Raw genomic sequence first — 22,322 nt, 5'->3', positions numbered from 1 at the left:
TGATCGCCACGCTCTGCCCTTAAAACGCTGTTACTGAGGCCAGCTACTTCCACACCAAGACTGTCCATGCAGGGACAGTGTCCCTTCTCTTCAGGGTCAGGGAAAAAGGGCAGAAGCACCTACAGAGCTTCAATGCCCCTCCTGAGCACAAAGCACCGTGAATCTGAACTTCCTGCTGCTTGCAGGGAAGATAATAAAATGCCTCAAGGTAAAAAATGATAAATGGTAAAAAATTATTACAAGAGGGTAGAAATGATGCCGCTTTCACTCCACTGCTAGAAATGACACATAAAACATTAAAAAAACCCTGTACCTGTTCCATTTTCAGACTGAAACAACAGCATATTCCTGGCTGCTCATGCAGCAGGGACAACAGCACTGAAGGGAAATGTTTGGATAATCACGTCTTCATTTAAAGAGAACCCAATTCCTTCATCTAAGCCATCACTGCCCTCCATCAGAACAGCCAGCACATCCATGACATCTAATAAGTGAAGGAAAAAATGTAAGCAGAGGATCCAGACTGACTGGGAAAACAACAGAGGTAGAATGCAACATTCCAGGAACACAAGGTAGCTTTTTAGTCACAAAAATTTAAAAAAAAAAAACACCCAAAAAAACTAAAAAAAACCCCCCAAAAAACCCCAAAAAACCCCAAAGGCACATTTGCCAGGCAATACAATGTTAAGGGCAGCACAAAAATCCCAGCTGTACTTCACTCTGCCTTTCAAAGCTGCTGTCCAGCACAGGTTGCCCACAGAAGCTGTGGCTGCCCCCGGATCCCTGGAAGTGTCCAAGGCCAGGCTGGACAGGGCTTGGAGCACCCTGGCATGGTGGAAGGTGTCCCTGCCCATGGCAGGGGTGGAACGGGACGAGCTTTAAATAAAGGTGCCTTCCCATCCAAACCCTTCTGGGATTCCACGATTCTGTGAGCAGCCCCAGGCAGAAGGGCTAAATTTCCATTGTGGTTCGGAAATGCTGCTGCAAGAGCACAAACAGATTTCAAATACTGTTAAAGTGGCACAACCACATCAAAAATTACGTCTGGGGGTAAAGTGGCAACTCTGCAATTCCAGCCTCTGATACCAAGGACACATGGAGGGCTGAATCCGGGGGGCGTTCGGGGTCCGAGTCGGGGTCGTCTTCATGAGCCACCAGCCTGGGAACCCAAAAATCGGGGGGAACCCCGAATTGGGGGGGGACCCAAAATTGGGGGGGTCCTGGGGGGCTCTGGAAGGTCTTTGCAGCATCCCAGGAGGAATTTTGGGGTGTCAGGGGGTTTTTGGGGAGTCATGAAGGGAATTTAGGGGGTCTCAGAGAGTTTTTGGGGGGTCCCAGAAGGAATTTTGGGGACCTTGATGGGAATTTTGGGGGTCCCAGGGGGTGTTTTGAGGTCCTGGAGAGGTTTTTGGGGGGGTCTCAGGGAGTTTTTGGGGACCCAGGAAAAATTTCAGGGGTCCTAAAGAGAAATTTGGAGGTCCAAGAAGGTGTTTTGGGGTGACGAGTAGAATTTTGGGGGTCCAGGGGGTGTTCTGGGGTCCCGAAGGGAATTTTGGGGGTCCCATGGGGGGTTTGGGGGTCCTGAAGGGAATTTTGGGGTCTCAGGGAGTTTTGGGGGGGTCCCAGGAGGAATTTTGGGGATCCTGATGGGAATTTTGGGGGTCCCGGGGTGGTTTTGAGGTCCTGGAGAGGTTTTTGGGGGGTTCTCAGGGAGTTTTTGGGGTCCCAGGAGGAATTTCAGGGGTCCTAAAGGGAAATTTGGAAGTCCCAGGGGGGTTTTGGGGTCCTGAAGGGAATTTTGGGCCTCCCGGGGGGGTTTTGGAGTCCTGGGGAAAATTTTGAGGGTCTCAGGGGTTTTTGGGAGAAATTTTGGTGGTCCCGAGTAGAATTTTGGGGGTCCTGGGGGAGGTTTTGGGTTTCGGAAGGGAATTTTAGGGTCTCAGGGGTTTTTGGGGGATCCCAGAAGGAATTTTGGGGACCTTGATGAGAATTTTGGAGGTCCCAGGGGGGGTTTTGGGGTCCGGAAGGGAATTTTGGGGGTCCCAGGGGGGGTTTTGGGGTCCCAAAGGGAATTTTGGGCGTCCCAGGGGGGGTTTTGGAGTCCTGGGGAGAATTTTGGGGATCTCAGGAGGTTTTTGGGTAGAATTTTGGGGGTCCCGAGTGGAATTTTGTGGGTCCTGGGGAGGGTTTGGGGTTCTGAAGGGAATTTTGGGGGTCTCAGGGGGTTTTGGGGTGTCCCAGGAGGAATTTCGGGGACCGTGATGGGAATTTTGGGGGTCCCAGGGGGGGGTTTGGGGTCCCAAAGGGAATTTTGGGCGTCCCAGGGGGAGTTTTGGAGTCCTGGGGAGAATTTTGAGGGTCTCAGGGGGTTTTTGGGTAGAATTTTGGGGGTCCCGAGTGGAATTTTGTGGGTCCTGGGGAGGGTTTGGGGTTCTGAAGGGAATTTTGGGGGTCTCTGGGAGTTTTTGGGGGGTTCCAGTAGAAATTTTGGAGTCCTGAAGGGAAATTTGGGGTCTCAAGTAATCTTGGGGGGTCCCAAGAGGGATTTCGGGGACCCTGATGGGAATTTTGGAGGTCCCAGGCGGGTTTTGGGGGTCCCAAATGGAATTCTGGGCATTCCAGGAGGGGTTTTGGAGTCCCGAAAGCAATTTTGATGGTCTCAGGGGGTTTTTGGGAGGAATTTTGTGGGTCCCGACTAGAATTTTGAGGGTCCTGGGGGGGGTTTGGGGTCCCAAAGGGAATTTTGGGGGTCTCTGGGAGTTCGTGGGGGGTCCCAGGAGGAATTTGGGGTTTGTGAGAACCCCAGCCTTTCTCTGGGGTCTCATATGGTGGTGAAATTCCTCCTCCAACCCGTGCTTCCAAAGAAAAACTCCGCAGGCTTTAGCTGTTCGGTCTCAAGGCAGTTTATCGCTAGTTATCTAACAGATTATGTTCTTGGACTGCGGCTGTTTGATCAGCAGCCTGGGTAGAGGCACACACACACCCTGACATCCTCTCTATCTGCTGTCTTCTTCGTCTCTCCCCCCACCCAGGGCTGCTGCTATCTTTTATATGATATATTACGTATAACATGTTTACAATTATTCTCCAGTACCTACTACCTACGTTGCCAAGTGTTTTTCTACTCTAAACCAATCTGTGAGTGCCAACATCACCAAGAACATGGAGGTAAGGAAAAAGAAGGAGGAAGAACAGGATCAGTCCACTTTCCTCCATCTTAGAACTTCTGACCTCCATGTACAAAGTGAAAACCCCCCTGGACAGGTGCTAAAACCCCCTTGTACAATACTAAAAAAATTTCCCCTCTACTTTGTAATTACTTTTACTATACTATCTAACCTTTTGTGACTGCTTGTTCCACCTCCAAAGTTGGTAACTCATTCCATGGCTCAAACTCAAAATCACAGCTGTTTTTCAGCTGCCTGCCAGGGTCCCAAATGCTTCTGACCAAGGCCTGGAACCTCTAAAAATGTCTGAGAGACATTATGAGTTCCCACAAGGGTCCTGAAGGGAAATCTGGGGGTCCCAGGGGGGGTTTTGAGGTCCTAATGGGAATTTTGGGAGTCCCAGGGGGGGTTTTGGTGTCCTGAAGAGAATTTTGGGAGTCCCAGGAGGTGGGTTTGGGGTCCTGAAGGGAATTTTGGAGTCTCACGAAGTTTTTGGGGGTCCCAGAAAGAATTTTGGGGACCCTGATGAGAATTTTGGGGCTCCCGGGCAGGGGGTTTTGGGGTCCCAAAGGGAATTTTGGGGGTCTCAGTGGGGTTTTGGGTCACCCAGGAGGAATTTCAAGGACCCTGATGGAAATTTTGGGGGTCCCGGGGGGGGGTTTTGGGGTCCCAAAGGGAATTTTGGAAGTCCCAGGGGGTGTTTTGGTGTCCTGAAGGGAATTTTGGGTGTCCCAGGGGGGGTATTGGAGTCCTGGGGAGAATTTTGGGGGTCCTGGGGAGGGTTTTTGGGAGGAATTTTGGGGGTCCCGGGGAGAATTTTGGGGGTCTCAGGGGGGTTTTGGGAGGAATTTTGGGGGTCCCGACTAGAATTTTAAGGGTCCTGGGGGAGGTTTTGGTGTCCTGAAGGGAATTTTGGAGTCTCACGAAGTTTTTGGGGTGTCCCAGGAGGAATTTCGGGGACCCTGATGGGAATTTTTAGGGGTCTCAGGGGGTTTTGGGGGGTCCCATGAGGACTGTTGGGGTCCTGAAGGGAATTTTAGGGGTCTCAGGGGGTTTTTGGGGGTCCCAGGTGGAATTTCGGGGTCCCTGATAGGTTTTTTTGGGTCCCAGGGGGGTTTTGGAGTCCTGGGGAGAATTTTGAGGGTCTCAGGGGGTTTTTGGGAGGAATTTCGGGAGTCCCGATTATAATTTTGGGGGTCCTGGAGGTTGGTTTGTGGTTCTGAAGGGAATTTTGGGAGTTCCAAGGGGGGTTTTGGAGTCCTGGGGAGAATTTTGACGGTCTCAGGGATTTTTTGGGAGGAATTTTGGAGGTCCCGGGTAGAATTTTTTGGGTCCCAGGGGGGGTTTGGGGTTCTGAAGAGAATTTTGGGGGTCTCACCAAGTTTTTGGGGGGTCCCAGGAGGAATTTTGGGGTCCTGAAGGGAATTTTGGGGGTCCAAGTGTGTGTTTTGTGGTCTCAAAGGGAATTTTGGGCGTCCCAGGGGGTTTTTGGGAGGAATTTTGGGAGTCCCGGGTAGAATTTTGGGTGTCCCAGGGTGGCTTTTGGGGTCGCAAAGGGAATTTTGGCCATCCCAGGGGGAGTTTTGGAGTCCTGGGGAGAATTTTGTGGGTCCTGGGAGAGGTTTTGAGGTCCTGAAAGGAATTTTTGGGTCTCAGGGAGTTTTTGGGGCATCCCAGGAGGGAATTTTGGGGACCGTGATGGGAATTTTGGGGGTCCCACGTGGGGTTTTGGAGTCCTGGGGAGAGTTTTGATGGTGTCAGGCGTTTTTTGGGAGGAATTTTTGGGGTCCCGGGTAGAATTTTTTGGGTCCCAGGGGGGGTTTGGGTTCCTGAAGGGAATTTTTGGGTCTCTGGGAGTTTGTGGGGGGCGGTCCCAGAAGGAATTTTGGGGTCCTGAAGGGAATTTTGGGGCTCCCAGGTGGGTTTTGGGGTCCCGAAGGGAATTTTGGGAGTCCCAGGGGGGGTTTTGGAGTCCTGGGGAGAATTTTTTTTTGTCTCAGGGGTTTTTTGGGAGGAATTTCGGGAGTCCCGATTATAATTTTGGGGGTCCTGGAGGTTGGTTTGTGGTTCTGAAGGGAATTTTGGGAGTCCCAAGGGGGGTTTTGGAGTCCTGGGGAGAATTTTGACGGTCTCAGGGATTTTTTGGGAGGAATTTTGGGGGTCCCGGGTAGAATTTTTTGGGTCCCAGGGGGGGTTTGGGGTTCTGAAGAGAATTTTGGGGGTCTCACCAAGTTTTTGGGGGGTCCCAGGAGGAATTTTGGGGTCCTGAAGGGAATTTTGGGGGTCCAAGTGTGTGTTTTGTGGTCTCAAAGGGAATTTTGGGCGTCCCAAGGGGTTTTTGGGAGTAATTTTGGGAGTCCCGGGTAGAATTTTGGGTGTCCCAGGGTGGCTTTTGGGGTCGCAAAGGGAGTTTTGGCCATCCCAGGGGGAGTTTTGGAGTCCTGGGGAGAATTTTGTGGGTCCTGGGAGAGGTTTTGAGGTCCTGAAAGGAATTTTTGGGTCTCAGGGAGTTTTTGGGGCATCCCAGGAGGGAATTTTGGGGACCGTGATGGGAATTTTGGGGGTCCCACGGGGGGGTTTGGAGTCCTGGGGAGAGTTTTGATGGTGTCAGGCGTTTTTTGGGAGGAATTTTGGGGGTCCCGGGTAGAATTTTTTGGGTCCCAGGGGGGGTTTGGGTTCCTGAAGGGAATTTTTGGGTCTCTGGGAGTTCGTGGGGGGCGGTCCCAGAAGGAATTTTGGGGTCCTGAAGGGAATTTTGGGGCTCCCAGGTGGGTTTTGGGGTCCCGAAGGGAATTTTGGGAGTCCCAGGGGGGGTTTTGGAGTCCTGAGGAGAATTTTGATGGTCTCAGGGGTTTTTTGGGAGGAATTTCGGGAGTCCCGATTATAATTTTGGGGGTCCTGGAGGTTGGTTTGTGGTTCTGAAGGGAATTTTGGGAGTTCCAAGGGGGGTTTTGGAGTCCTGGGGAGAATTTTGACGGTCTCAGGGATTTTTTGGGAGGAATTTTGGAGGTCCCGGGTAGAATTTTTTGGGTCCCAGGGGGGGTTTGGGGTTCTGAAGAGAATTTTGGGGGTCTCACCAAGTTTTTGGGGGGTCCCAGGAGGAATTTTGGGGTCCTGAAGGGAATTTTGGGGGTCCAAGTGTGTGTTTTGTGGTCTCAAAGGGAATTTTGGGCGTCCCAGGGGGTTTTTGGGAGGAATTTTGGGAGTCCCGGGTAGAATTTTGGGTGTCCCAGGGTGGCTTTTGGGGTCGCAAAGGGAATTTTGGCCATCCCAGGGGGAGTTTTGGAGTCCTGGGGAGAATTTTTGGGTCTCTGGGAGTTCGTGGGGGGCGGTCCCAGAAGGAATTTTGGGGTCCTGAAGGGAATTTTGGGGCTCCCAGGTGGGTTTTGGGGTCCCGAAGGGAATTTTGGGAGTCCCAGGGGGGGTTTTGGAGTCCTGGGGAGAATTTTGAGGGTCTCAGGGGTTTTTTGGGAGGAATTTCGGGGGTCCCGATTATAATTTTGGGGGTCCTGGGGGTGGGTTTGGGGTTCTGAAGGGAATTTTGGGAGTCCCAAGGGGGGTTTTGGAGTCCTGGGGAGAATTTTCAGGGTCTCAGGGTTTTTTTGGGAGGAATTTTTGGGGTCCCGGGTAGAATTTTTTGGGTCCCAGGGGGGGTTTGGGTTCCTGAAGGGAATTTTTGGGTCTCTGGGAGTTTGTGGGGGGCGGTCCCAGAAGGAATTTTGGGGTCCTGAAGGGAATTTTGGGGCTCCCAGGTGGGTTTTGGGGTCCCGAAGGGAATTTTGGGAGTCCCAGGGGGGGTTTTGGAGTCCTGAGGAGAATTTTGATGGTCTCAGGGGTTTTTTGGGAGGAATTTCGGGAGTCCCGATTATAATTTTGGGGGTCCTGGAGGTTGGTTTGTGGTTCTGAAGGGAATTTTGGGAGTTCCAAGGGGGGTTTTGGAGTCCTGGGGAGAATTTTGACGGTCTCAGGGATTTTTTGGGAGGAATTTTGGAGGTCCCGGGTAGAATTTTTTGGGTCCCAGGGGGGGTTTGGGGTTCTGAAGAGAATTTTGGGGGTCTCACCAAGTTTTTGGGGGGTCCCAGGAGGAATTTTGGGGTCCTGAAGGGAATTTTGGGGGTCCAAGTGTGTGTTTTGTGGTCTCAAAGGGAATTTTGGGCGTCCCAGGGGGTTTTTGGGAGGAATTTTGGGAGTCCCGGGTAGAATTTTGGGTGTCCCAGGGTGGCTTTTGGGGTCGCAAAGGGAATTTTGGCCATCCCAGGGGGAGTTTTGGAGTCCTGGGGAGAATTTTGTGGGTCCTGGGAGAGGTTTTGAGGTCCTGAAAGGAATTTTTGGGTCTCAGGGAGTTTTTGGGGCATCCCAGGAGGGAATTTTGGGGACCGTGATGGGAATTTTGGGGGTCCCACGGGGGGTTTTGGAGTCCTGGGGAGAGTTTTGATGGTGTCAGGCGTTTTTTGGGAGGAACTTTTGGGGTCCCGGGTAGAATTTTTTGGGTCCCAGGGGGGGTTTGGGTTCCTGAAGGGAATTTTTGGGTCTCTGGGAGTTTGTGGGGGGCGGTCCCAGAAGGAATTTTGGGGTCCTGAAGGGAATTTTGGGGCTCCCAGGTGGGTTTTGGGGTCCCGAAGGGAATTTTGGGAGTCCCAGGGGGGGTTTTGGAGTCCTGAGGAGAATTTTGATGGTCTCAGGGGTTTTTTGGGAGGAATTTCGGGAGTCCCGATTATAATTTTGGGGGTCCTGGAGGTTGGTTTGTGGTTCTGAAGGGAATTTTGGGAGTTCCAAGGGGGGTTTTGGAGTCCTGGGGAGAATTTTGACGGTCTCAGGGATTTTTTGGGAGGAATTTTGGAGGTCCCGGGTAGAATTTTTTGGGTCCCAGGGGGGGTTTGGGGTTCTGAAGAGAATTTTGGGGGTCTCACCAAGTTTTTGGGGGGTCCCAGGAGGAATTTTGGGGTCCTGAAGGGAATTTTGGGGGTCCAAGTGTGTGTTTTGTGGTCTCAAAGGGAATTTTGGGCGTCCCAGGGGGTTTTTGGGAGGAATTTTGGGAGTCCCGGGTAGAATTTTGGGTGTCCCAGGGTGGCTTTTGGGGTCGCAAAGGGAATTTTGGCCATCCCAGGGGGAGTTTTGGAGTCCTGGGGAGAATTTTTGGGTCTCTGGGAGTTCGTGGGGGGCGGTCCCAGAAGGAATTTTGGGGTCCTGAAGGGAATTTTGGGGCTCCCAGGTGGGTTTTGGGGTCCCGAAGGGAATTTTGGGAGTCCCAGGGGGGGTTTTGGAGTCCTGGGGAGAATTTTGAGGGTCTCAGGGGTTTTTTGGGAGGAATTTCGGGGGTCCCGATTATAATTTTGGGGGTCCTGGGGGTGGGTTTGGGGTTCTGAAGGGAATTTTGGGAGTCCCAAGGGGGGTTTTGGAGTCCTGGGGAGAATTTTCAGGGTCTCAGGGTTTTTTTGGGAGGAATTTTGGGGGTCCCGAGTAGAATTTTGTGGGTCTTGGGGCGGGTTTGGGGTTCTGAAGGGAATTTTGGGGGTCTCTGGAAGTATTTGTGGGGTCCCAGGAGGAATTTTGGGGTCCTGAAGGGAATTTTGGGGGTCCCAGGGGGGGTTTTGGGGTCCCGAAGGGAATTTTGGGAGTTCTAGGGGGGTTTTGGGAGGAATTTTGGGAGTCCCGATTATAATTTTGGGGGTCCCACGGGGGGTTTTGGGGTCGCAAAGGGAATTTTGGCTGTCCCAGGGGGAGTTTTGGAGTCCTGGGGAGAATTTTCAGGGTCTCAGGGTTTTTTTGGGAGGAATTTTGGGGGTCCCGAGTAGAATTTTGTGGGTCCTGGGGAAGGGTTTGGGGTTTTGAAGGGAATTTTGGGTGTCCCAGGGGGGGTTTTGGGGTCCTAATGGGAATTTTGGGAGTCCCAGGGGGGGTTTTGTGGTCCTGAAGGGAATTTTGGGCATCCCAGGGGGTTTTTGGGAGGAATTTTGGGGGTCCCGGGTAGAATTTTGAGGATCCCACGGGGGTGGGTTGGGGTCCTGAAGGGAATTTTAGGGGTCTCAGGGGGTTTTTGGGGGTCCCAGGTGGAATTTCGGGGTCCCTGATAGGTTTTTTTGGGTCCCAGGGGGGGTTTTTGAGTCCTGGGGAGAATTTTGGGGGTCCCAGGCGGTTTTTGGGAGGAATTTCTGGGGTCCCGTGTAGAATTTTGGGAGTCCCAGGGGGGAGTTTGGTTACTGAAGAGAATTTTGGGGTCTCTGGGACTTTTTGGAGGGTCCCATGAGGACTTTTGGGGTCCTGAAGGAAGTTTTGGTGTCTCACGAAGTTTTTGGGAGGTCCCAGAAGGAATTTTGGGGACCCTGATGGGAATTTTGGGGGTCCCAGTGGGGTTTTTGGGGGCCCAAATGGAATTTTGGGTGTCCCAGGGGGGGGGGTTTGGCGTCCCGAAGGGAATTTTGAGCGTCCAAGGGGGTTTTTGGAGTCCTGGGGAGAATTTTGAGGGTCTCTGGGGGTTTTTGGGGGGAATTTTGGGGGTCCGGAGTAGAATTTTTTGGGTCCTGGGTGAGGTTTTGGGGTCCTGAAAAGAATTTTGGGGTCTCACCAAGTTTTTGGGAGTCCCAGAAATAATTTTGGTGACCCTGATGGGAATTTTGGTGGTCTCAGTGGGGTTTTGGGGGGTCCCATGAGGAATTTTGGCATCTTGAAGGGAATTTTGGGGTCTCAAAGAGTTTTGGGGCTTCCCAGGATGAATTTCGGGGACACTGCTGGAAATTTTGGGGGTCCCAGGGGGGTTTTCGGGGTCCTGAAGGGAATTTTGGGGGTCCCAGGGGTGTTTTTGGGGTCCCGAAAGGAATTTTGGGGGTCCCGGGGCCGTCTCGGTGGTTTTGGGGTCACGCTGGCTGCGGGGCTGCAGTACCGCCCTGTGTCCACAAGGCGGCAGCACTTGTCAAGTGAGTCCGCGACAAGATGGCGGCCCGTGGGGACCTTGATCGTGACAGGCATTTAATGCCGATGCCTGTCGGCTCCCGCCAAAAACCCGCACGCTCGCGGCGCTCCTGACCCCACAGCCCGTGTGCACGGCATCGTAACCGCCGCGGAAAATCCCGTCGCGGGGCGCCGGCGGTGCGGGCAATTCAGGCAGTGTAAAAAACAGACACGGGTCCTCGAATTTCAACGTCCTCACCACTCCTAAGATGGCGGCCGCGGGCGGCGGGCTGCAGTGCCGCTCTCTGCCCACACGGCGGCAGCACTGCGCCGTCAGCAGCGAATGCCCCAAAGATCCGCGCGGGAAAGAACGGAACAAAAACCCTGCCTCGGACCCGATAGGAACCGAAAGAAAAAACCTTTCCTCTTAAACTGCATTTCAACAGAGTTTATTTTTACATTTTTCACATTTATATTCACATTCGGATTTATAATGTATATTGATATATAATTGTATTTTCATAATTCCTTACATTTATTCCATTTATTATATTTTATTATATTTTATATTTTTATACATATCTTAATAGATTGCTTACATATTTCTATAGTTAGATTTAGAGTTCTAAAAGGTTTATATTGATTAAAATAAAAACCTGACTCTATCCAAGTAAAAATCTTTTAAAAAAACCCTTTATTTAAACTCCATTTAAATTTATTTCTATTTTTAGCATTTATAGTCAAATTTACATTTTAAATGTAGATTGATGTATGGTGTTATTTATAGTCTATCTCTTCCTAATACTATTTTTATTTCTATTTTATATTTTTATATATATCTGTATACATTGAATATATATTTCCATATTTAGAACGATATCAAAATAAAATGTATATTCATATTTTTTCCATTAATGCCCTGCCTCTAACCAAATAAAAACAAAAACAAAAACAAAAATCTTTCTATAAACAGTACTTGAATATATATTGAATACACCATGCATTACAAATTGCAGGGGAAATGGATTCCCTCATGATTTGAACACAAGAAATAATGGAAAAGGAAGCTTTTTCCCACAATTTAAACCCCTTTTCTCTCCATAACCCCTCATTTTTCTGGGAGCGCTGTGGAAGGTCTGGGGGTTCTAAGGAGGGACTGACACAATAAAAGGGGAAAGTTGAAAGCTCTCCCGTGGAACCCCACATGCTGCCCGGCCTGCTCAGGTGCTGCCCCTTGGCAAGAGGGCTCTTCCCTTGGCATTTTCTCAAAGGGATGCTCCGTGCCCGGGTGGGTCCAGCTGCTCCCCGGTCCCTGCTGGATGTTCCAGCCATAGCTCCTGGAGGGACAATTGGGATACCCCTGTTAGCCCCTCTGGATTAGCAGCTCCCTGTGCAGGTGTGCCCAGGTAGCTGCACTGAAAGCAGCTGCTCACACGGGGAGCTGCTACACCTAGGAGTGCGGGATGAGGTGAAGAAAGGTCCTGTGGGGTGTTCCCTTCCCTACACAGGCCTTTGCCAGACCCTTAAACAATGGGGTGCCAGATTTTCATTGCCAAGATAATTAACAATCTTTCCCCTGGCCAAACAGGAATTGTGCTACCAAAATTGCAAACAGTGAATGATTTCTCGCAGACCACATCTGCCACCACCAGGAACTCTCACTGCCTTTGGAGAGCAGCACGCCTCCAGTAAACACACATCAACACACAGGGAAAGTGAGGTTGGTTTTGCACGGAAAATGGGCAGAGGTCGGGTCACAAGGCCTGTGGCCCCAAGTGACTTTCTACATCTTTTTGTTCTGAATGGCACAGGATTTATCCAGGAGAAAAACTGCTGCCAGCAAGAATTCTCCCTGCCCTGGAAGAGACAAGCACCTCCTTGACACTGACATCAGGAAGTGTAGAGAGTGAGCCATGTTTCACACAGAATAGGGCCAGCGACAGAGCCCAAGAGCCAGGGGCCACGAAAAAAGGGTTGCCCCTTGAAAATCTGAATGAAGAAGGATGTGTTGTGGACCCAAGCTGCTTTCAAGTCGATGAGGGGTTGCTTTGATGATCCCAAGCACAAATCGCAAACTGACTTCAGGAACCAAGACTGGCGAGCGTGTTTCCTAGGGAAAAGATCTGGAATTAGCGCACAGAACCTTGCGTCCCTGAGTGGACAACTGAGTGCAGGAAATATGAACATAGAAAAATATAACCCAGGCCCAAAGAACACCCACCTCAAATTCGTGCTGCCCTGATAGACCCAAGGGAGCCCTACAAACTGACATCAGGAACCTGGACTGGTGAGTTTTCTTTCCCAGGGAAAATGGCAAAGGACGTGCCCAGGAGCCCCTGGCCCTAAGCTGGGTCCCGACTGCAAAAAATCTTTATATTGAAGGATGGACCCCACACCGAAGTTGTCCCCACCTCAAACTTGTGCTGCCCTGATAGACCCAAGGGAGCCCTACAAACTGACATCAGGAACCTGGACTGCTGAGTTTTCATTCCCAGGGAAAATGGCCAAAGGATGTGCCCAGGGGCCCCTGGCCCTGGACTGGGGCCTCACTACAAAAAATCCTTATATCGAAGGATGGACCCCACACCGAAGTTGTCCCCACCTCAAAATTGTGCTGCCCTGATACACCCAAGGGAGCCCTACAAACTGACATCAGGAACCTGGACTGCTGAGTTTTCTTTCCCAGGGAAAATGGAAAAAGGTTGTGCCCAGGGGCCCCTGGCCCTGACTGCAAAAAATCCTTATATCGAAGGATGGACCCCACACCGAAGTTGTCCCCACCTCAAACTTGTGCTGCCCTGATAGATCCAAGGGAGCCCTACAAACTGACATCAGGAACCTGGACTGCTGAGTTTTCTTTCCCAGGGAAAATGGACAAAGGATGTGCCCAGGGTCCCCTGGCCCAGGGCTGCGACCTCACTGCAAAGAATCCTTATATCGAAGAATGGACCCCACACCGAAGTTGTCCCCACCTCAAACTTGTGCTGCCCTGATAGACCCAAGGGAACCCTACAAACTGACATCAGGAACCTGGACTGCTGAGTTTTCTTTCCCAGGGAAAATGGAAAAAGGATATGCCCATGGGCACCTGGCCCTTACTGCAAAATATCCTTATATCGAAGGATGGACCCCACACCGAAGTTGTCCCCACCTCAAACTTGTGCTGCCCTGATACACCCAAGGCAGCCCTACAAACTGACATCAGGAACCTGGACTGCTGAGTTTTCTTTCCCAGGGAAAATGGAAAAAGGTTGTGCCCAGGGGCCGCTGGCTTTGGGCAGGGACCTCACTACAAGAAATCCTTATATCGAAGGATGGACCCCACACCGAAGTTGTCCCCACCTCAAACTTGTGCTGCCCTGATAGACCCAAGGGAGCCCTACAAACTGACATCAGGAACCTGGACGGCTGAGTTTTCTTTCCCAGGGAAAATGGAAAAAGGATGTGCCCAGGGTCCCCTAGCCCTGGACAGGGCCCTCACTACAAAAAATCCTTATATCGAAGGATGGACCCCACACCGAAGTTGTCCCCACCTCAAACTTGTGCTGCCCTGATAGACCCAAGGGAGCCCTACAAACTGACATCAGGAACCTGGACTGCTGAGTTTTCTTTCCCAGGGAAAATGGAAAAAGGATGTGCCCAGGGGCCCCTGGCCCTGACTGCAAAAAATCCTTATATGGAAGGATGGACCCCACACTGAAGTTCTCCCCACCTCAAACTTGTGCTGCCCTGATACACCCAAGGGAGCCCTACAAACTGACATCAGGAACCTGGACTGCTGAGTTTTCTTTCCCAGGGAAAATGGAAAAAGGATGTGCCCAGGGGCCCCTGGCCCTGACTGCAAAAAATCCTTATATCGAAGGATGGACCCCACACCGAAGTTGTCCCCACCTCAAACTTGTGCTGCCCTGATAGACCCAAGGGAGCCCTACAAACTGACATCAGGAACCTGGACTGCTGAGTTTTCTTTCTCAGGGAAAATGGAAAAAGGATGTGCCCTGGGGCCCCTGGCCCTGACTGCAAAAAATCCTTATATCGAAGGATGGACCCCACACCGAAATTGTCCCCACCTCAAACTTGTGCTGCCCTGATAGACCAAAGGGAGCCCTACAAATTGACATCAGGAACCTGGACTGCTGAGTTTTCTTTCCCAGGGAAAATGGCCAAAGGACGTGCCCAGGGGCCCCTGGCCCTGACTGCAAAGAATCCTTATATCAACGGATGGAGCCCAGACCGAAGTTGTCCCCACCTCAAACTTGTGCTGCCCTGATAGACCCAAGGGAGCCCTACAAACTGACATCAGGAACCTGGACTGCTGAGTTTTCTTTCCCAGGGAAAATGGAAAAAGGATGTGCCCAGGGGCCACTGGCCCTGACTGCAAAAAATCCTTATATCGATGGATGGACCCCACACTGAAGCTGTCCCCACCTCAAACTTGTGCTGCCCTGATAGACCCAAGGGAGCCCTACAAACTGACATCAGGAACCTGGACTGCTGAGTTTTCTTTCCCAGGGAAAATGGAAAAAGGATGTGCCCAGGGGCCGCTGGCCCTGGGCCCCTGGCCCAGACTGCAAAGAATCCTTATATAGAAGGATGGACCCCACACCAAAGTTGTCCCCACCTCAAACTTGTGCTGCCCTGATACACCCAAGGGAGCCCTACAAACTGACATCAGGAACCTGGACTGCTGAGTTTTCTTTCCCAGGGAAAATGGCCAAAGGATGTGCCCAGGGGCCCCGGGCCATGACTGCAAAGAATCCTTATATCGAAGGATGGACCCCACACCGAAGTTGTCCCCACCTCAAAGTTGTGCTGCCCTGATAGACCCAAGTGAGCCCTACAGACTGACATCAGGAACCTGGACTGCTGAGTTTTCTTTCCCAGGGAAAATGGAAAAAGGATGTGCCCATGGGCACCTGGCCCTTACTGCAAAATATCCTTATATCGAAGGATGGACCCCACACCGAAGTTGTCCCCACCTCAAAATTGTGCTGCCCTGATAGACCCAAGGGAGCCCTACAAACTGACATCAGGAACCTGGACTGCTGAGTTTCCTTTCCCAGGGAAAATGGCCAAAGGATGTGCCCAGGGGCCGCTGGCTTTGGGCAGGGACCTCACTACAAGAAATCCTTATATGGAAGGATGGACCCCACACCGAAGTTGTCCCCACCTCAAACTTGTGCTGACCTTATAGACCCAAGGGAGCCCTACAAACTGACATAAGGAACCTGGACTGCTGAGTTTTCTTTCCCAGGGAAAATGGATAAAGGATGTGCCCAGGGTCCCCTAGCCCTGGACAGGGCCTTCACTACAAAAAATCCTTATATCGAAGGATGGACCCCACACCGAAGTTATCCCCACCTCAAACTTGTGCTGCCCTGATAGACCCAAGGCAGCCCTACAAACTGACATCAGGAACCTGGACTGCTGAGTTTTCTTTCCCAGGGAAAATGGAAAAAGGATGTGCCCAGGGGCCCCTGGCCCTGACTGCAAAAAATCCTTATATTGAAGGATGGACCCCACACCGAAGTTGTCCCCACCTCAAACTTGTGCTGCCCTGATAGACCCAAGGGAGCCCTACAAACTGACATCAGGAACCTGGACTGCTGAGTTTTCTTTCCCAGGGAAAATGGAAAAAGGATGTGCCCTGGGGCCCCTGGCCCTGACTGCAAAAAATCCTTATATCGAAGGATGCACCCCACACCGAAGTTGTCCCCACCTCAAACTTGTGCTACCCTGATAGACCCAAGGGAGCCCTACAAACTGACATCAGGAACCTGGACTGCTGAGTTTTCTTTCCCAGAGAAAATGGAAAAAGGTTGTGCCCAGGGGCCGCTGGCCTTGGGCAGGGACCTCACTACAAAAAATCCTTATATCGAAGGATGGACCCCACACCGAAGTTGTCCCCACCTCAAACTTGTGCTACCCTGAGAGACCCAAGGCAGCCCTACAAACTGACATCAGGAACCTGGACTGCTGAGTTTTCTTTCTCAGGGAAAATGGAAAAAGGATGTGCCCAGGGGCCCCTGGCCCTGACTGCAAAAAATCCTTATATCGAAGGATGGACCCCACACCGAAGTTGTCCCCACCTCAAACTTGTGCTGCCCTGATACACCCTAGGCAGCCCTACAAACTGACATCAGGAACCTGGACTGCTGAGTTTTCTTTCCCAGGGAAAATGGGAAAAGGATGTCCCCAGGGGCCCCTGGCCCAGGGCTGCGACCTCACTGCAAAGAATCCTTATATCGAAGAATGGACCCCACACCGAAGTTGTCCCCACCTCAAACTTGTGCTGCCCTGATAGACCCAAGGCAGCCCTACAAACTGACATCAGGAACCTGGACTGCTGAGTTTTCTTTCCCAGGGAAAATGCCCAAAGGATGTGCCCAGGGGCCCCTGGCCCTGGGGAGGGCCCTCACTGCAAAAAATCCTTATATCGAAGGATGGACCCCACACCGAAGTTGTCCCCACCTCAAACTTGTGCTGCCCTGATAGACCCAAGGGAGCCCTACAAACTGACATCAGGAACCTGGACTGCTGAGTTTTCTTTCCCAGGGAAAATGGAAAAAGGATGTGCCCTGGGGCCCCTGGCCCTGACTGCAAAAAATCCTTATATCGAAGTATGCACCCTACACCGAAGTTGTCCCCACCTGAAACTTGTGCTGCCCTGATAGACCCAAGGGAGCCCAACAAACTGACATCAGGAACCTGGACTGCTGAGTTTTCTTTCCCAGGGAAAATGGAAAAAGGTTATGCCCTGGGGCCGCTGGCCTTGGGCAGGGACCTCACTACAAAAAATCCTTAAATCGAAGGATGGACCCCACACCGAAGTTGTCCCCACCTCAAACTTGTGCTACCCTGATAGACCCAAGGGAGCCCTACAAACTGACATCAGGAACCTGGACTGCTGAGTTTTCTTTCCCAGGGAAAATGGAAAAAGGATATGCCCGGGGGCCCCTGGCCCTGACTGCAAAGAATCCTTATATCGAAGGATGGACCCCACACCGAAGTTGTCCCCACCTCAAACTTGTGCTGCCCTGATAGACCCAAGGGAGCCCTACAAACTGACATCAGGAACCTGGACTGCTGAGTTTTCTTTCCCAGGGAAAATGGAAAAAGGATGTGCCCAGGGGCCCCTGGCCCTGACTGCAAAAAATCCTTATATCGAAGGATGGACCCCACACCGAAGTTGTCCCCACCTCAAACTTGTGCTGCCCTGATAGACCCAAGGGAGCCCTACAAACTGACATCAGGAACCTGGACTGCTGAGTTTTCTTTCCCAGGGAAAATGGAAAAAGGATGTGCCCTGGGGCCCCTGGCCCTGACTGCAAAAAATCCTTATATCGAAGGATAGACCCCACACCGAAGTTGTCCCCACCTCAAACTTGTGCTGCCCTGATAGACCCAAGGGAGCCCTACAAACTGACATCAGGAACCTGGACTGCTGAGTTTTCTTTCCCAGGGAAAATGGAAAAAGGATGTGCCCAGGGGCCCCTGGCCCTGTGCTGGGGCCTCACTGCAAAAAATCCTTATATCGAAGGATGGACCCCACACCGAAGTTGTCCCCACCTCAAACTTGTGCTGCCCTGATAGACCCAAGGCAGCCCTACAAACTGACATCAGGAACCTGGACTGCTGAGTTTTCTTTCTCTGGGAAAATGGAAAAAGGATGTGCCCAGGGGCCCCTGGCCCTGACTGCAAAAAATAATTATATCGAAGGATGGACCCCACACCGAAGTTGTCCCCACCTCAAACTTGTGCTGCCCTGATACACCCAAGGCAGCCCTACAAACTGACATCAGGAACCTGGACTGCTGAGTTTTCTTTCCCAGGGAAAATGGAAAAAGGATGTGCCCAGGGGCCCCTGGCCCTGACTGCAAAAAATCCTTATATCGAAGGATAGACCCCACACCGAAGTTGTCCCCACCTCAAACTTGTGCTGCCCTGATAGACCCAAGGGAGCCCTACAAACTGACATCAGGAACCTGGACTGCTGAGTTTTCTTTCCCAGAGAAAATGGAAAAAGAATGTGCCCAGGGGCCCCTGGCCCTGGGCAGGGCCCTCACTGCAAAAAATCCTTATATCGAAGGATGGACCCCACACCGAAGTTGTCCCCACCTCAAACTTGTGCTGCCCTGATACACCCAAGGCAGCCCTACAAACTGACATCAGGAACCTGGACTGCTGAGTTTTCTTTCCCAGGGAAAATGGCCAAAGGTTGTGCCCGGGGGCCCCTGGCCCTGACTGCAAAAAATCCTTATATCGAAGGATGGACCCCACACCGAAGTTGTCCCCACCTCAAACTTGTGCTGCCCTGATAGACCCAAGGGAACCCTACAAACTGACATCAGGAACCTGGACTGCTGAGTTTTCTTTCCCAGGGAAAATGGAAAAAGGATGTGCCCTGGGGCCCCTGGCCCTGACTGCAAAAAATCCTTATATCGAAGGATGGACCCCACACCGATGTTGTCCCCACCTCAAACTTGTGCTGCCCTGATACACCCAAGGGAGCCCTACAAACTGACATCAGGAACCTGGACTGCTGAGTTTTCTTTCCCAGGGAAAATGGGAAAAGGATGTGCCCTGGGGCCCCTGGCCCTGACTGCAAAAAATCCTTATATCGAAGGATGCACCCCACACCGAAGTTGTCCCCACCTCAAACTTGTGCTACCCTGATAGACCCAAGGGAGCCCTACAAACTGACATCAGGAACCTGGACTGCTGAGTTTTCTTTCCCAGAGAAAATGGAAAAAGATTGTGCCCAGGGGCCGCTGGCCTTGGGCAGGGACCTCACTACAAAAAATCCTTATATCGAAGGATGGACCCCACACCGAAGTTGTCCCCACCTCAAACTTGTGCTACCCTGATAGACCCAAGGGAGCCCTACAAACTGACATCAGGAACCTGGACTGCTGAGTTTTCTTTCCCAGGGAAAATGGAAAAAGGATGTGCCCAGGGGCCCCTGGCCCTGACTGCAAAGAATCCTTTTATCGAAGGATGGACCCCACACCGAAGTTGTCCCCACCTCAAACTTGTGCTGCCCTGATACACCCAAGGCAGCCCTACAAACTGACATCAGGAACCTGGACTGCTGAGTTTTCTTTCCCAGGGAAAATGGAAAAAGGATATGCCCGGGGGCCCCTGGCCCTGACTGCAAAGAATCCTTATATCGAAGGATGGACCCCACACCGAAGTTGTCCCCACCTCAAACTTGTGCTGCCCTGATAGACCCAAGGGAGCCCTACAAACTGACATCAGGAACCTGGACTGCTGAGTTTTCTTTCCCAGGGAAAATGGAAAAAGGATGTGCCCAGGGGCCCCTGGCCCTGACTGCAAAAAATCCTTATATCGAAGGATGGACCCCACACCGAAGTTGTCCCCACCTCAAACTTGTGCTGCCCTGATAGACCCAAGGGAGCCCTACAAACTGACATCAGGAACCTGGACTGCTGAGTTTTCTTTCCCAGGGAAAATGGAAAAAGGATGTGCCCTGGGGCCCCTGGCCCTGACTGCAAAAAATCCTTATATCGAAGGATAGACCCCACACCGAAGTTGTCCCCACCTCAAACTTGTGCTGCCCTGATAGACCCAAGGGAGCCCTACAAACTGACATCAGGAACCTGGACTGCTGAGTTTTCTTTCCCAGGGAAAATGGAAAAAGGATGTGCCCAGGGGCCCCTGGCCCTGTGCTGGGGCCTCACTGCAAAAAATCCTTATATCGAAGGATGGACCCCAGACCGAAGTTGTCCCCACCTCAAACTTGTGCTGCCCTGATAGACCCAAGGCAGCCCTACAAACTGACATCAGGAACCTGGACTGCTGAGTTTTCTTTCTCTGGGAAAATGGAAAAAGGATGTGCCCAGGGGCCCCTGGCCCTGACTGCAAAAAATAATTATATCGAAGGATGGACCCCACACCGAAGTTGTCCCCACCTCAAACTTGTGCTGCCCTGATACACCCAAGGCAGCCCTACAAACTGACATCAGGAACCTGGACTGCTGAGTTTTCTTTCCCAGGGAAAATGGAAAAAGGATGTGCCCAGGGGCCCCTGGCCCTGACTGCAAAAAATCCTTATATCGAAGGATAGACCCCACACCGAAGTTGTCCCCACCTCAAACTTGTGCTGCCCTGATAGACCCAAGGGAGCCCTACAAACTGACATCAGGAACCTGGACTGCTGAGTTTTCTTTCCCAGAGAAAATGGAAAAAGAATGTGCCCAGGGGCCCCTGGACCTGGGCAGGGCCCTCACTGCAAAAAATCCTTATATCGAAGGATGGACCCCACACCGAAGTTGTCCCCACCTCAAACTTGTGCTGCCCTGATACACCCAAGGCAGCCCTACAAACTGACATCAGGAACCTGGACTGCTGAGTTTTCTTTCCCAGGGAAAATGGCCAAAGGTTGTGCCCGGGGGCCCCTGGCCCTGACTGCAAAAAATCCTTATATCGAAGGATGGACCCCACACCGAAGTTGTCCCCACCTCAAACTTGTGCTGCCCTGATAGACCCAAGGGAACCCTACAAACTGACATCAGGAACCTGGACTGCTGAGTTTTCTTTCCCAGGGAAAATGGAAAAAGGATGTGCCCTGGGGCCCCTGGCCCTGACTGCAAAAAATCCTTATATCGAAGGATGGACCCCACACTGATGTTGTCCCCACCTCAAACTTGTGCTGCCCTGATACACCCAAGGGAGCCCTACAAACTGACATCAGGAACCTGGACTGCTGAGTTTTCTTTCCCAGGGAAAATGGGAAAAGGATGTGCCCTGGGGCCCCTGGCCCTGACTGCAAAAAATCCTTATATCGAAGGATGCACCCCACACCGAAGTTGTCCCCACCTCAAACTTGTGCTACCCTGATAGACCCAAGGGAGCCCTACAAACTGACATCAGGAACCTGGACTGCTGAGTTTTCTTTCCCAGAGAAAATGGAAAAAGATTGTGCCCAGGGGCCGCTGGCCTTGGGCAGGGACCTCACTACAAAAAATCCTTATATCGAAGGATGGACCCCACACCGAAGTTGTCCCCACCTCAAACTTGTGCTACCCTGATAGACCCAAGGGAGCCCTACAAACTGACATCAGGAACCTGGACTGCTGAGTTTTCTTTCCCAGGGAAAATGGAAAAAGGATGTGCCCAGGGGCCCCTGGCCCTGACTGCAAAGAATCCTTATATCGAAGGATGGACCCCACACCGAAGTTGCCCCGACCTCAAACTTGTGCTACCCTGATAGACCCAAGGGAGCCCTACAAACTGACATCAGGAACCTGGACTGCTGAGTTTTCTTTCCCAGGGAAAATGGAAAAAGGATGTGCCCAGGGGCCCCTGGCCCTGACTGCAAAAAATCCTTATATTGAAGGATGGACCCCACACCGAAGTTGTCCCCACCTCAAACTTGTGCTGCCCTGATACACCCTAGGCAGCCCTACAAACTGACATCAGGAACATGGACTGCTGAGTTTTCTTTCCCAGGGAAAATGGGAAAAGGATGTCCCCAGGGGCCCCTGGCCCAGGGCTGCGACCTCACTGCAAAGAATCCTTATATCGAAGAATGGACCCCACACCGAAGTTGTCCCCACCTCAAACTTGTGCTGCCCTGATAGACCCAAGGCAGCCCTACAAACTGACATCAGGAACCTGGACTGCTGAGTTTTCTTTCCCAGGGAAAATGCCCAAAGGATGTGCCCAGGGGCCCCTGGCCCTGGGGAGGGCCCTGACTGCAAAAAATCCTTATATCGAAGGATGGACCCCACACCGAAGTTGTCCCCACCTCAAACTTGTGCTGCCCTGATACACCCAAGGGAGCCCTACAAACTGACATCAGGAACCTGGACTGCTGAGTTTTCTTTCCCAGGGAAAATGGCCAAAGGTTGTGCCCGGGGGCCATTGGCCCTGACTGAAAAAAATCCTTATATCGAACGATGGACCCCACACCGAAGTTGTCCCCACCTCAAACTTGTGCTGCCCTGATACACCCAAGGGAGCCCTACAAACTGACATCAGGAACCTGGACTGCTGAGTTTTCTTTCCCAGGGAAAATGGCCAAAGGTTGTGCCCGGGGGCCATTGGCCCTGACTGAAAAAAATCCTTATATCGAACGATGGACCCCACACCGAAGTTGTCCCCACCTCAAACTTGTGCTGCCCTGATACACCCAAGGGAGCCCTACAAACTGACATCAGGAACCTGGACTGCTGAGTTTTCTTTCCCAGGGAAAATGGCCAAAGGGTGTGCCCTGGGGCCCCTGGCCCTGACTGCAAAAAATCC

The sequence above is a fragment of the Lonchura striata genome, chromosome 24, assembly GCF_050655825.1.
Source record: "Lonchura striata isolate lonStrDom1 chromosome 24, ASM5065582v1, whole genome shotgun sequence".
NCBI classification, from domain to species: domain Eukaryota; kingdom Metazoa; phylum Chordata; class Aves; order Passeriformes; family Estrildidae; genus Lonchura; species Lonchura striata.
Note: the sequence above shows the minus strand (reverse complement) of the source record.